At 40.4% G+C, this 15670-nt stretch overlaps 1 protein-coding gene across 2 annotated transcripts in view; it reads left to right on the plus strand.

Annotated features, from left to right (window-relative positions):
- Positions 1 to 848: 848 nt before the first annotated feature.
- The window catches only part of FAM83B (family with sequence similarity 83 member B), an 88584-nt gene continuing 73762 nt past the window's right edge, over positions 849 to 15670 (plus strand). For both annotated transcript variants that reach the window (XM_061195176.1, XM_061195177.1), the window contains exon 1: positions 849 to 909. The gene's annotated coding sequence lies outside the window, so the exon portion shown is untranslated. The remainder of the gene's footprint in view (positions 910 to 15670) is intronic.

Below are 15670 nucleotides of genomic sequence, written 5' to 3' on the forward strand. Positions count from 1 at the left end.
AATCTTGAAGACGACGTGATTATACAATTATTAAAAACACTCGAGACAGATTTACTGAGATGTAGAAGAAAAAATATAAAATTAATTTCATTAATTGCTGCAATTATTTTATATTAAAACCAAATGATAGTGTCTCTATGTCCATAACATTGCTCCATAGCACCCACCTAGTGACCTGCTTTTCGTGCAGGTATTCCTTTCATCCAAATCAGTAATCAAGACAATGCAAAGTCAGTCCCACATCTTTGATGATACTTAAAATTCTTTCTTACAAAAAGATAAATTCACACGCAATGTGTCTTCCACTTTTCCATTTCCTGCTCTCCTCCAAGCCCGGACACACTCGGGCGGTGGGGTAGGGTCTGCATTGCGGGCCGCGGATGGGAATTATCTCCCTGGAGCAGAGTCCATCCTTTCCCTGGGGGTGGTACCACCCCGGCTCTCACCCAGCCGGTCCCCCCCGCCCCCGCGCATTCCTGAGCCCGGGACGCACGGGGGATGGGAGCTGAATGCCGCTCCGTGAGCCCAACCCCTGCCCAGGTGAGCGCTGCCGCCCTCCGGGTTCTGCTCGCCCGGCTGGGATGTCGCGACTTGTAGTTGCTGGTAGCCCCGAGGGCGGACAGGAAAGAAAGGCTTTCTATTTTGAGGGCCGAGGGTTGGAGGTCTGAGTTAGACAGGTTCCGGGGCGCTGGCTGGCTGCGCGGGCTTCGGTGCGACCCGGCTTGGGACCTGTTGCAGCCCGTCCCCACCCCGCCCTCGCTGGCTCGGCACCTGGGCCCGGGAGGCGCGGCCCGGGCAGGACCGAGCTGCCCTACGCGCCTGACGCGCAGGTGACTCCGCACCTCCGCTTCCTGGGACGCAAACCTTTGGCGCGGGCGCGGCTGCGCGCGGCTCGGGACGCTCCCGGCGGTAAGTGGGGTCCTGGCTCCCCTCCCCTCCCCTCCCCGGCGGGCGGGGGGCCACAGGGGCGGGCACCGCGGCCAGCCCGGGGCCGGCCAGGAGGAGGGCGCGAACCTCCCCGGGGAGCGCGCGCGGGATCGGACAGTCGCCGGCGTGCAGAGTTCAGTCTCCTGCTTTTATCTGCTTTTCTTTCGTTAGCGTGTGGGTAAGAGTGAGTTGGGAAGTTTGAAAAGTTCAGTCTTGTGGAAGTTTGAAAAGTTCAGTCTCAGGCGAGCTGGGTTCCGGTGCCCGAGGGACAGGCCCCGCTCGCGGTGTACTTTGGATCATTTTCCTCTTGGCTCTGGGGTCGGCGGTGGGGAGAGTCCTGGAGGCCTCCTTGGGAGGAAGGCGGCTGGATGGAGGAGGGGAGCTTGGGAAAAGGTGGGGACCGCGGCTGCACAGGGCGTGGGTGTCCTTTAGACCCAGCGTGGGGAACAGAACTCAAAAGGGAAAATAAAAGTTTGTACCTTGACACACTCTCCTATTTGTGTCCGACCCCACTTCTGCTCTCAGATTAATCCGGACTTGTGCTTTTCAAACTTTAGTTCCCCTGAGCCTGGGTCTGTGACCTTGATTAGCTCGCCCGGTCATTCTGGTTCCTATCAGATTTTGAGAACCACTGCTCCGGGGTGGTGGTGGCCTTAAAAGGAGAGGGGATTGCTCCTGGAAAGTCACATGGAGACTTTAGGTCTGTTCTTTGTGTCGTGTTGGGAGAATTATTACCTATATGGCCGGGGGGGGGGGGTGGGGTGAAGAGGAAGATAATGTATGTATGTTAGTAGTTGGAATCACGGGTATGTGAAGAGACAGTGATGCTTTATAGGGAAGAGACTGGAGATTTGGGAACACAGGACCGCATGGAGACTGTGCCCGGAGGGATGTGCTTATAAATTATAGCGTCTCAGCCCCAGCAGTGGAGATTAGAGCTAAGGAGGCCAGAACACTAGGAAAGAGTGGGGCTGGTAGCCAGCAGTCAAGGCCAGACGCTGATATCCAGCAGCTCCTTTCCAGATTCCCACTTGATAGACATAATGCTAGGTTACCAGCAGGCACCTCCGCTCTTTCCCTTTCTCATCCCAAACACAGGCAGGAGCCCGAGGGAAATCCATGACTGAGGCTGAATCAGTCCTGACAAGAAATACGAAAGGGAACAGGGATGAAAGGGGCTCAGAAGAGGAAGCTGGTCTTTTCGGTTTTCCAAAATAACAAAAGAACAAGAGTGGCGTGGATCCGGATGGGGTGGGGGTGAGGCGGGTCTTGGTTCTGTTTGATTTCTCCCTGTCTTCCTGCAGTTCCTAGCATGATAGAGGCCCCCACTCCATCCAGTCCAAATTTCACCCCTTGCTTTTGAGCTTATGGCACACGTGGTGTACATGCCTGTGAAGGATGCTGGCGGCACCCTGCAGAGCCTGCCTTAGGGGCTGGGTGGATCCTGCCTTTCAAGCTGGCACGTTTTAGACCCCAGACGCTCAGAATGTATTGTGGGAAGTATCACCCATTGAACAACTGCTGAAAGGGGTTGCGTACATGGAGACAAACCACACCTCTTGCTGCTGACTCAGTGATGTTTTTTGTTGTTACTCTCTGGAGATTGTTACTTTAACTGTAACTGACTAAACTTTTGGGGGATGGTTATTCTTTCTAGTACATCCCCTCCTGCTAGCAGACCCTTTACAGTTTATGGTGGAGCTTTTCTTGACCATGACTTACTGACCAGAAACAACTCACCTCCTTGCTTCCGGTTCCATTACATTATACACCTGTGAGTTTCCAGGATGTAACAGGGCCCTGTGAATCTTGCAGTGAAAATGTGATTCCAGTAAATCAGGCCTCTTCTGTAATGTAAATCTGGTTGGAGGAGACCTTTTGAACAGGCCCCACACTTAGCTTAATTTAACTAATTATTTGTAAAGTTACAAGTTGCCCTTGTTTAGCTAGTTAGGTAAGTTCATGTGTCTCCTTCTGTAACTTGCCGAGTATGTGTGTCCCAGGGATGTTTCACAATTTCACAGCATCTGTTAAACACAGTGTTAAAAATGTCCTTTTGATTACTTAATTATATCTAATTTGGAAGTGAAGTGTATTTTAGAACTTTGTTGGTGAATTTATCATTTGAAAATCAGAATACACTCCACAACCCCCAACACCATGGAAACAGAATTCTAAATGATGGATTTTAGGGGTTCCATGGGTTAACTTTTATACAAATAGCACCTAAGCTCCATCAAGAATTAAATCCACTGACCACCAATTTCTCTGAGAAAATTTTCTGGAGCCTTCAGATGACTCTTCCTTCCTCCTGAGGTGGGCCAGTGGACTTTGGCACTGTTTGCGGTACCTATCCCAGCCCACAAGGTAGAGTCGGGAACCCATGGGGATTGGCATTGCCAATCATGGGAGATGAGTACTGTGGGCAGCTGACACAGGACGGGGTTGGGGGGGGGATGGTGGGCTCCAGTAGAAAGGGTATGTGTGGAGGTGAACTTGAATGGGAGCAAGTTGGCTTCCATTTGGGAAGGAGGGTTTTTAAGGAGTCAGGATGCTAGCATGCGTAGGAGGTAGGGACGGGGGATCAGGGAGGTAAAAGATGTTTTGAGTAGCTGTGATGCTGTCAGGAAGATGAGTCTGGGTTGGAGAGATGATACCAATATAAGGGATATTCACCCATTGGACACATCTACATTGCAAAGTGCTTGAGTCACATGATCATGGCTTAATATGCGGAACTTTTCCTCGGGGGACATCTAATTACTACCCAGTTTGTATTTTGTTTTATTTTTACACTGTCCTTTGGAGTGAGCCCAGATGTTCCCCAAAAGGCACGTGCCATTTATCTTTTGAGCTATGTGTCAAATAATTTGTAGACTCTGCCAATCCTTGGGGAAGGTAAGGTGGTGGTAGTGGTCAGCCTCTTGAGTACTGGCATAGGATCTGGTGTAACCTCCATGTGCATGTATATAAATGACAGCCAGTAGGCAGTGGCCTATTTTAAAGAGTTTATACAAAAGCTGTGCAGTCATGTTGTGTAAAGGTTATAACTTTGTGCTGTTGTGCCCTATCCATTCATTCAACATATATATATTGACAATTATGCACCAAGCAATGTGTTCTACTCCGGGAAATGTAAGGGTAACAAGATCCTGTTCTTGGATCTCAGGAAGCTCACAGTTAGGAACCTAATAAGTACAAACAGATATTAATGGATCAGGTCCCTTTACTTAGTATTTCCTTCATACTGTGAAGATCTCAGCAGATATTGTATATGTTCATTAATCATTTGTGAAATTGAACATTAGCAGACCTGATTTAGTGGTGATTTTGAACGGAGTATTTAAATTCTCTCAACCTCTCAAGTTTTTCACTGGTGTGAAAGGGCTTGGATACATGATCACTGGTTTATCCCATTGTGCTCTGAAATTCTGTGATTGCTTTTAATTGAGGGTACCATAAAATAGTGTTAACTAAGGTCTCCCCAAGGTATCACTGGAATCTCGTTACTTCCACTTCTATTGTCCAACTTTCATTTCAAAGGGTTTTAGTTCTCTATTTATTATCACGTTGCTTCTCACATTGTATAAGCATTACTCACTTGGGGAAGAATAGGCAGTTTTCAGAGCACTAAAAAGCGGCATCTTCCACCTCAATGGCTGTAATAGAGTCGCTCACCATGGGATGTCTGTCTGGGCTGTCTTTTATATACATGCACAAGCAATGATGGCTTCACTTCTAAACAGTGCGTTGCTCCAAATACTCAGTATCATCTGACTCATTCAATAGCTGTTTCCTGATGTTTTCTAAAAAATGTATTTTTCTCAAATAAATGTAACTCCTGAATTATTGGTTTGAGAAAAGTGAAAAAAAGGGTAAGGTGTTTTCAGAGTAAGGAACTGTTGACGGTGTTTCCCAATGATTTCAGGGTTTTTTTTCAGTCTCAACCGTTCCTTTGCTTTCCAGTCTTACTGTCCATTTAACCTTTTTGGCCTCTCTTTGTCCCTTCTCGTTCCTTCTCCTCCTTTTCTTTCTTTTCCTCAATCTTCTCTTTCTTTCTTTGCTCCTCCATCTCATCCTTTCTCTTGTTTTCTTTTGCTACCTCACCTTTCATCTTTTCTCTGTCCAGCCCTCCCATTCCCTACTTCTGTTTTTCTGTTTCTCCATTTGTTCACCTATTTATTTATTTATCTTTCTTCATTTCCATCTGTCATCTCCATCAGTACAGGTCTCTACTTTGGTACATTATATGTTTCTAAAAATCTGTAAAATCAAATTATATCAAAAAAACACATTACAAGGGAAATTTTATTCTCTGACAACCAAAATATAAATAAAATTGCCAGTTACACTTTAATGTTAAATACAATATTTAACAATACATTTCTAGCATTTTATGCATTTAAAAATTTGTTCTTTTCCTTCCTAATGGAACAGGTGTATAATGATCATCTGTTTAAAACTAAAGATTTGTCTCCTTTGGCATATCCAATCATTTCTGTCTTTGCCTTGATTATATTCCATTTATTAGATAAGCATTTTATCACTACCATGGAGACTTTCATTTATCTATTTTTCAAAAACTTATAAGTTCAAGTTGGAATAAAATATTCAAATAAGAGTGCAAATAAGACAGTAAAAAGAGGGTAACGATGTTTTGAAACTGCATATTGACATGCTGACAGCCTTACTGGGCAGTAAATTGAAATATTTCTTAGTTGATGGATTAAAGACTGGATTTATCACAGAAGAGTTACTTTGAGTGTCAGTGTCTAATGCAGAAAAAGTCACAGGTCAAAAGAACTAAGGGACCACTTATACATATAATTGAATCTTTCTTTTTAAAATCTCAATAGAAAAATGATACTAAAGAAAATTGAAATGATAGCCTATGTCTACAATTCCCATGTCTATTAATGTGAGGCAAAAAACATCAGCCTCTAAACATTGAAAGTAACATGAAAAGTGCTTTATTACAAAAGCATTTGTTTGTGCAATTGGCCAGTTCTTGTACACTCACATCTAAAGGTATTCCGTGAGAAATCAGTCACATCTGGTACATCCTCAAAGCCTTAATTCAGAGCCCTGTTATTAAGACAGTGTCTTCAAACTATATTAAATCCTGTGTTTTGTTTATAGAGTAGACTTACTCCCAGTTAGCAGGTTGTATCTTGTATGTAGAAGAGTTAGGACAAGAAACCTAAAGGGAAAAGAGCATAAAATCTATTCAAGGCCATTGGATCCCAAATATGATTCCCCAGAAATTTGGGACAGGAGCCCTAGATCATCTTAAGTAGGTGTGTGCACAAATCACATGTGGAGTAAGTGACTTGATGAAATCATTAATGATTTGAGTTAAAGAAACAAATTGTTACTTTTGATTTTAATATCACAGCATAGTAATACCATTATCTGGGGGACACTCTCAATAGTTGTTTATTTTGTATACTTTCCATGTGAATGACTTTCTTGATTTGTACAGAGGATGGTTACAACTGAAGCACAGAGAAGATAGCTTTTGATAATGTAACCAGTGATAACACACCTTCAGAACAGTGCCAGGGTCTTTCCACTTGAAAATGTACATTGTTGTAGGGATTGCTTGTCATTACAGTTTCCCAGGTTAGAACCACGGTCAGAGAGATTAAAGCACAGTTACAAAGAGAGATCACAGGGAACTCAGGTTACTGTTTCCCTGAAATCCACAAGACCTAGAATCCATTATACAAATCCAGCAGCATTTTACACATTTTAAAAATGTGTTTCTTTATTTAGACCTGATTAATTTCTATGTGTGCAGTTGTTTTATAAACAAGTTAGAGGAGCCAATGAAGAAGCATAGTGAGAAATCAGTATAAGGGCTGAACTAGCATGGGCTAGTTTTCCAATCACATTTTTTTGGGGGGAATTTCTGGGAGAAAATAAAAGAGGATCACTTTATTTCAACTGTGATATAGCTAGCTAAGCACATCCGGTGATGTGTTTTGGGGTGTCTGTGAGCTTATTATGATTTTAGGCAGCCTCTCTGCTATTGGGCGGGGTTGTGTTCCTGTCTTACTAGTTGTTTGGCATAGGGTGTCTAGCACTGTAGCTTGCTGGTCTTTGAGTGGAGCTGGGTCTTAGTGTTGAGATGGAGATCTCTGAGAGAGCTTTCGCCATTTGATATTACGTGGGGCTGGGAGGTCTCTGCTGGACCAATGTCCTGAACTCGGCTCTCCCACCTCAGAGGCTCAGGCCTGACACCCAGCTGGAGCACCAAGACCCTGTCAGCCACATGGCTCTAGCTTCTTCCTAAAGTAGACACATTCTCGTAAATATTTCAAGGTATCTAGAAGAAAGTGCCAGTCTTGTACTGACTAAGCCCGTGGATCTCAGCAACCTCAGCACACACCTTTTTTTCTTTCCTGATGAAAAGTACAGAGCTTTCGCCTTTTCACTCAAAGGAAGCATTTTACATCCTCTCTCTGGCGTTTCCGAATTGCCATCTTCACTCCTCTTGCTTTGGGGTCGTTATTAAGTAAAATAAGGGTCACTTGAGCACAAGCCCTGTGACACCCCAGTCGGTCTGATAACCCAGACGGCCACCAAGTGACTCACGTGCAAGTTTTACGTACCTTTAGAATGGAGAGATTTACATAATCCTCGAAACCATAATCTGGCTTTGTAACAGGATAATTTATTGGATAATCTGAAGCCTCACACTGCTGTGTTTTATCACGTTGTTAAAAAAAAAATGTGGATTTTTAAACTTCTCCGGGCTGCTCTGGAATATATAGTCCATGCCAGTTTCACCTTAATGATATACCAAACGTCTGTAATCATAATTCATTTAAACACAGAATGAATCCTTTCTTCCTGCTGAAATAAATCCATTTAATAATAGAACTGACATTAATAACAGAGGTGAAATGAGTCATGCTTTACAGCTAATTTGTATCACTATTTCTGTTGAAAAACACAAGACTTTAAACTTTGAAGTTAAAGATGATACAAACAGATGGAGAGATATACCATGTTCTTGGATTGGAAGAATCAACACTGTGAAAATGACTACACTACACAAAGCAATCTACAGACTCAATGCAATCCCTATCAAACTACCAATGGCATTTTTTCACAGAACTAGAACAAAAAATTTCGCAATTTGTATGGAAACACAAAAGATCCTGAATAGCCAAAGCAGTCTTGAGAAAGAAAAATGGAGCTGGAGGAATCAGGCTCCCTGACTTCAGACCATACTAAAAAGCTACAGTAATCAAGAGAGTAGGGTACTGGCACAAAAACAGAAATATAGATCAATGGAACAAGATAGAAAGCCCAGAGATAAACCCACACACATATGGTCACCTTACCTTTGATAAAGGAGGCAAGAATATACAATGGAGAAAAGACAGCCTCTTCAATAAGTGGTGCTGGGAAATCAGGACAGCTACATGTAAAAGAATGAAATTAGAACACTCCCTAACACCACACGCAAAAATAAACTCAAAATGGATTAAAGACCTAAGTGTAAAGCCAGACACTATCAAACTCTTAGAGGAAAACATAGGCAGAACACTCTATGACATAAATCACAGCAAGATCCTTTTTGACCCACCTCCTAGAGAAATGGAAATAAAAACAAAAATAAGCAAATGGGACCTAATGAAACTTAAAAGCTTTTGCACAGCAAAGGAAACCATAAACAAGACCAAAAGACAACACTCAGAATGGGAGAAAATATTTGCAAATGAAGCAACTGACAAAGGATTAATCTCCAAAATATACAAGCAGCTCATGAAGCTCAATATCAAGAAAACAAAAACCCAATCCAAAAATGGGCAGAAGACCTAAATAGACATTTCTCCAAAGAAGATATACAGATTGCCAATAAAAACATGAAAGGATGCTCAACATCACTAATCGTTAGAGAAATGCAAATCAAAACTACAATGAGCTATCACCTCACACCTGTCAGAATGGCCATCATCAAAAAATCTACAAAGAATAAATGCTGGAGAGGGTGTGGAGAAAAGGGAACCCTCTTGCACTGTTGGTGGGAATGTAAATTGATACAGCCACTATGGAGAACAGTATGGAGGTTCCTTAAAAAACTAAAACTAGAACTACCATATGACCCAGCAATCCCACTACTGGGCATATACCCTGAGAAAACCATAGTTCAAAAAGAGACATGTACCACAGTGTTCACTGCAGCACTATTTACAATAGCCAGGACATGGAAGCAACCTAAGTGTCCATCGACTGATGAATGGATAAAGAAGATGTGGCACATATATACAATGGAATATTACTCAGCCATAAAAAGAAACAAAATTGAGTTATTTGTAATGAGGTGGATGGACCTAGAGTCTGTCATATAGAGTGAAGTAAGAAAAATTTTTGTTAGAATCCCCAAGTGACACTTGATAACATCTCCATTCTCCTGACAAAGTGCTCATTTGAAATAAGTGTTTGTGTTTTTTGATAGAGATCTCTAGATTTATTTAATGACTTACAGCAGTCACTGGGTTTCTAATTATTTTCTTAAAAGTGCTTTACAAATGGGTAATATTTTGTATTATGAAAAAATTAACCTCTAGTTAATATAAACAAGTAGTTGCTTCAATCTTTAAAAGTTCTGCATGGGTATTATCGTTTTATAAAAAAATTTATACTTCGGCATTTTTTGGCCTATCATACTTTAATCAACTCTCGTTCTCTTACTTTGAGTTATTAAGGCAGTATGTGATTAGCTTATTATTTAACAATTATGTCCATCCTGAGCATTAATGAGTGTGCTAAACAGAGAGTCTCCCCTATCCCAGAGCTCCTAGTCTAGTGAAGGAGGTATAGCAAATAAGGCCTTTGATTGATGCATCAGATGTGATAACAGGTGCCACGAGTGCTGTGGCACTCCTTGTCCTGGTTCTGGTCCTGACCCCTGAGAGTTGGGGATGACACTGTGCATCTCTGAGCTACTTACTAAGACCTCGTTAACCACATGTAGTTATTTTAATTTTATTTTTTTCTTTGTGGTCCCTGTGACCATAGCTTTATTTTCTGGACATTTTGTACTTTTTCATGTGTTGCTTTGTAATAATTATTGGGCTGCAGAGTCTAATAATTATTATATGCAGAGTTTTAAATTACCTATTACAGTCAACTTAACACATGACTGAAAAAAAGAGGAGGACATTCTAAAGTCAAAAATAACTGTTGGAATACTTCTTTTATCAACTTTCTTTTTCCCCAGTGCCAACAATACATATTCATTGATACACATCTGGCAAATACAGAAACGTGTAAAGAAGTTTTAAAACATCGCCCATAGAACCACCACTCTAAGACAAGCACTCTCATTTTTATGTGTGTGTTTCCTTTTGGTTTTGGATGAATTTTCTTTAGTTATAATTTTGCTCTTATGTAGTTTGGTAGCCTGCTTGTTGTCCATATAGCATCATAACAGAAGCATTTTTGCCTGCTATTAAAACTACTAGAGACACCTTCTGACTTTCTTGGGTTTTTTGTTCATTTGTTTTGCATTTGTGTATAATGTTGTTTATTTAACTTCAAAAAAATGAAGCTAAACTGTGAAGGCTGACTCTGGAGAATCCAGGACAGGGCATAGTAGGCAGGTCTTTGTTACACCTGACTAAGAAACGCTTTCCTAACCACTTCCTTGCTTCCAAACAAAGTTCATGAGTTTGTGGGTATCCCAGGTATCATCTTAAAATTTTAAGCAAAGGGTCCCACGGGAAGCCAATTTGTGACACATTATAGGACTCTATCCAAAAATATGTCCTCTGTTTGATTACATACAGAAAGAGGGTTCTCAGTAAGAAAGAGAGAAATAGAGCCTTATTACTAAATAAAACTCCTTCCTATATGACTACGTCACCATTTTTAGCAGTTTTTATGGCTGATATAGAGTAAAGCTTTTATCTCATTTAGTCTTTATAGAAACCCTTTGCTATCAGTACTGTTATTTTACCCATTTTCGTGGTGAGGAACACGCGGTTTGGAGCCCTGAAATAATGAAGACCTAGGTCTTACAACCAGTATGTGGCAGAGCAGAAGTCAAATCCTGGGCCGTCTTTCCCACTCTGGGTCACTGAGCCAACTTGTGATTTGTCACTTGCCTTTAAAATAATTCTGCTTCACCATTTCTTGTAATTAAAGACTACCCTAATATGCCTATCTTTGTGTTCTCTTTGGACTAAACATTCCAATTATTCAACTATTCTTTATGACATAATCTGCTCCCAAACCTTCCTCCATCCTATACTTGTATAGCTAGTTTTAAATGTAAATTCAAACTTTAAAATTTATTTTATTGAGTTTAATCCTATCCAGTTGATTCATTAAATTTAAATAAATTTATATTTCACTACTTAAGATCATTTTGAATTCATTTTGAATATTGATTCTGGCATCTAATATATATGCTATTGTTCAATTCCGTAAACTGTATCAATGTTTTTCTATTTATTGGTCCAAATGCTTGTTACACACATTGATCAGGACCAGGCAGAGATGGAGCATTTTGGCACAAGTTACAACCCATCAGGATGACCTTGTTCCATCCATTGGAGCTTCTGGTGTACTAATATCATAATAAAACACAGTTCAGGAACAAGTTAGATATTGGTCAGAGTAATTTTACTCTAATTTCTCTTGCATTTTAAGCCATGCATAGAGTAATCCTCTGCAGTTTGACTATTAAGTATATGTTCTCTCAGTAAAGTGTTTATTCTTTTTCCTACAAATTTCTTTACAGGAATTACTCAATAAATCCTTCCAAATGGTAGTGAATGATTATGTTTTAATGTCATTAACATAAATTGGTGGCCTTTATTTTCTTACATTTGAACTATAGTTTAGACTGGGGGTGCAAATATATTGAAGAACAGCCAATATAAACAAACCCTGCAATTATTTTGATGTGAAAGTGATCATCATTCTATCCCCAATTAAAAGAGATTAAGGAAACTAATAAATGATTAGATATTGAGCAAATGGAATTTTCATTTGGGATTTATAAAATGAGTTGGAGCTGCTTAGTTTTGTGCTTTTCATGAGTTTGATAAGATGGGTGATTCTGTTGGTGACCCACGTATGGAGACATCTACACCCACGCTCTGATTGCGTGTGCCACGCAGGCACGTATTCCTTGGCCTGCTCTGTGGAAGCCTGTGACCTGTGCTATTGGATACTGGACCATTTTGTTGTAAGTGTTATTATGAAGCCAGCTTAGAATCTCCTAATACGTTTGGATGCCAAAATTAGACATCAGATTGTCCTTGGCAGCTTCAGTATTACAGTGAATTTTTAATTTAACAGTAACTTCTTTAATGTTTTAATTGTCATCTTAAATTTCTGATAATCAGAGTCAAACTTATCTTGGCAAGTACAAATTTGAGCAAAGAAGAGATATATGATTTTGAACAGTGGTCTACCATAGATTATGATTTTATAAGACAGGGATGTTCTGAAACAATCCTTTATAAAACATTTTCTCATCTTCTGTAAGTAGACATTTTGATACACATCATAGAGTCAGTTCTCACCCTGCCCCAAGAAAGAGTGATATGAGGCATTTTTTCCTCAATATTTGAAAGACTATAAAATGTCCCTTAGTGAAATTTGCCTAACGTTGAAGTTATGTCAGAGAACTGGTTTTATAATACCACATAAACTAGAAAAACACTTGAAATTACTTGTGGAGGGTAAATTAATTTTTTATTAAGTTCCTTTATTTTATATTCTTTAAGGTTTACAAATAAAGACAATCCTATGTGTGTTTATATTAGCTTCCTTGTGTTGCTATAACAAACTACCACAAATTTTGTCCTGAAACAATAGAGTTTATTCTCTCACAGTTCTAGAGGCTAATAGTCTGAAATCAAGGTTTCCTCAGAACCTCATTTTCTTAGAAGGCTCTAGGGGTTAGTCTGTCCGTGGCTTTTTCTTAGCTCTGATGTTACCAGAAATCCTTAGCATTCCAATCTCTAATTCTGTCCTCATTTGGAGTTCTCCCTGTGTATTTGTCTATGTCCTGTCTCTTACAAAGAAGACCCTATTTCCAAATAAGATCACATTCACTGGTACTGAGGGTTAGGACTTAAACATATTTTGTTGGAGGACACAATTGAATTCATAACAGCATTCAATAGCTGAATAGAAACAGCCTCAGACGGAAGTTGGGAAAAGGACCTCAAAGACACTGGCAATTCTGATGTGTTTGGTATTTTTCGGTCAAAGTCCTGATTTGGGGCCAGCTGCTTGCACATGAAATAATCATAACCTCAGACTATCTGTCATTTAAGAAGCTTGTAATTTCTCCTTGGAGCATTTTTTCACTGACCTCTTATTTCAGAAGTCTTTTCAATGAATTTTCTTAGATCAGAAACCATAAACAAATGGAGACTAGGTTTGGCTGTTTGCTTAATACTGCAGTTGACAAAACAGTGCATAACATTGTTAATGGGATGACAGAATACACTACCTTTTTTTGAATCCTAAAAGACTCTTGTGAACAAATGATTTTTGTATCTTTATAGTGTTTATACTCTAACAGATTGTTAAAACGTAAAATAGGAAGAGTAGTATAATAATAATTATGGTAAAAGCTAAATATTTTAAGGGTATTACCTCATTTATTCCTTAGAATGACCTAATGCCACTAACATGTAACTGAGCAGGACCCTATGGGGCCTTCCTGGGACAGACCCCTCCCCCATTATCTTCTGCTTTAGCTCCTCTCTGAAGTACCCCCCCATAATAGCATCTCATATTTCCTGAGTTTTTCAGATGTTAAAAACCACCACCAAATAGAAGAAAGTAACTACTTGATGTCCATGACCACATAGTCCCTAGACCTATTGGAGCCTAAGGATTGATATTGTTAATGCTTGTGACACCACCCTGGTACCTCACCATCAACCAATCAGAGAACTGTGCATCAGATGGTCACATTCCCTGAGATGTCCCTCCCTCACCTGGCCTTTACAAATGCTTTGCTGGAACCCTGTGGGGAGCTTGGGGTTTTTGAGTGTGAGCCACCCAAGCTGCCAGTTCTCCTTGCTGGGCCCTGCAATAAGCCTTTCTCTGCTCCAAACTCTGATGTTTCAGTTTGATTGGCCTCACTGGGGGTCAGGAACATGAACTTGCATTCGGTAACCCACACAGACTGAGGCTTGTGGACATAGGTCACTTGTCCAAGAGCTTCACAATACAGTAAGTCCTCTACATATGAACGAGTTCTGTTCCGAGAGTGCATTCCTCAGTCCAATTTGTTTGTAAGTCCAACAAAGTTAGCCTAGGTACCCAGCTAACACAATCAGAGGGCAAGCTGCAATTTCACTCATGCCTGACGTTGATGGAACCCACGTTTGCATCTTCAACACAACTTGAAGGTTCGTTATGTAGGGGACTTACTGTAATTTGGGAAGCAGGCTTTGAACCTGGTGGTGTGAGCCTGCACACAAGCTCTCACCCTCCCAGCTATGTGTTGTTTTTGTTTTTGTTTTCTATTCAAGGCAGATGAAATTGCTCATCAGTATAATTTGTTTTGAGGTAATTGTAGATTCACATGAAGTTGAGAGAAATAATACAGAGGAATTCGTTGTTATCTTTTACACAGTTTCCCTCGGTTACATCTTGCAAAAACTGTCATTCTGTATCACACCCAGTATATTGACGTGGATATTGTCAAGATCCAGAAAGTTTCCATCACCATGAAAATGCCCCTTGTTGCCCTTTTATAGCCACATCCACCCCTTCTTTATCCCCTGGCATTCGCTAATCTGATCATTTTTATAACTTTGTCATTTCAAGACTGTTTTATAAATGAAATCATGCAGCGTGGAATCTTTGGGAGTTGGCTTTTTTCACCCAGCATAATTCTCGTGAGGTTCATCCTGGTTGCTGCAGGCATCAGAAGTTAGTTCATTGTATAGCTGACTAATGTTCCGTGGTATGAGGGTACCACAGTTTGTATAATATTCACCTGCAAAGGACATTTGAGCTGTTTCCAGTTTAGAGCTATTATGAATAAAGCTGCTATGAACATTCATGTACAAGTTTTTGTGTGAAGATAAGTTTTCATTTCTCTGGGATCAACCCCAGGAGTGCAATTTTTGCCTCGTGTGTTAGTTGCGTATTTATATTCAGTTTTATAAATGAACCTGCCAGACTGTTTTTCAGAGTGGCCCATGCACTGAAATCTATTATTTTATACCTTGTTTATAGCTTTTGTATTTACAGATTTAACATTTGGAATTTATACTTCCCGCAAGTTACACTAAAGGTTTGATATCAAATGCAGTGTGTAGTGGTTTGGGGGCCTGGATTTGAATCATGTATTTTCCAAGGCTCTTTTTCTGGAGTGAGTTACTTAAATAGCAGCCGAGCCTAGCACTCTGCTCAGCTTTTATATCATGGCGAGATTTAATTTTTCTCTACTTATTAACTCTATCCTGTATGTTGAAAGAATATACTTTCTAGGAGTTTTTAATGGTTATGAATTAAATAATGCTTTTTGTATGTTTAAAGGTACACCCAATTCATTTTATCCTCAATTATAGCCCTTCCAATATTTAATAATTGAACTCTTGAAAGTATTATATTAAGTCTATAACTAAATACTGGTGCTATTTTATTGCAGTAGCAGTTTATGTAGGTGCCATTACCTTGCTCTCCTCCATTAAAATTTGTTTGTAGATGGCTCCTTTACAAGTATCCCTTGTAAATACCTCTTGCA

The sequence above is a fragment of the Eubalaena glacialis genome, chromosome 7 (assembly GCF_028564815.1).
Source record: "Eubalaena glacialis isolate mEubGla1 chromosome 7, mEubGla1.1.hap2.+ XY, whole genome shotgun sequence".
In the NCBI taxonomy this organism is placed as follows: Eukaryota; Metazoa; Chordata; class Mammalia; order Artiodactyla; family Balaenidae; genus Eubalaena; species Eubalaena glacialis.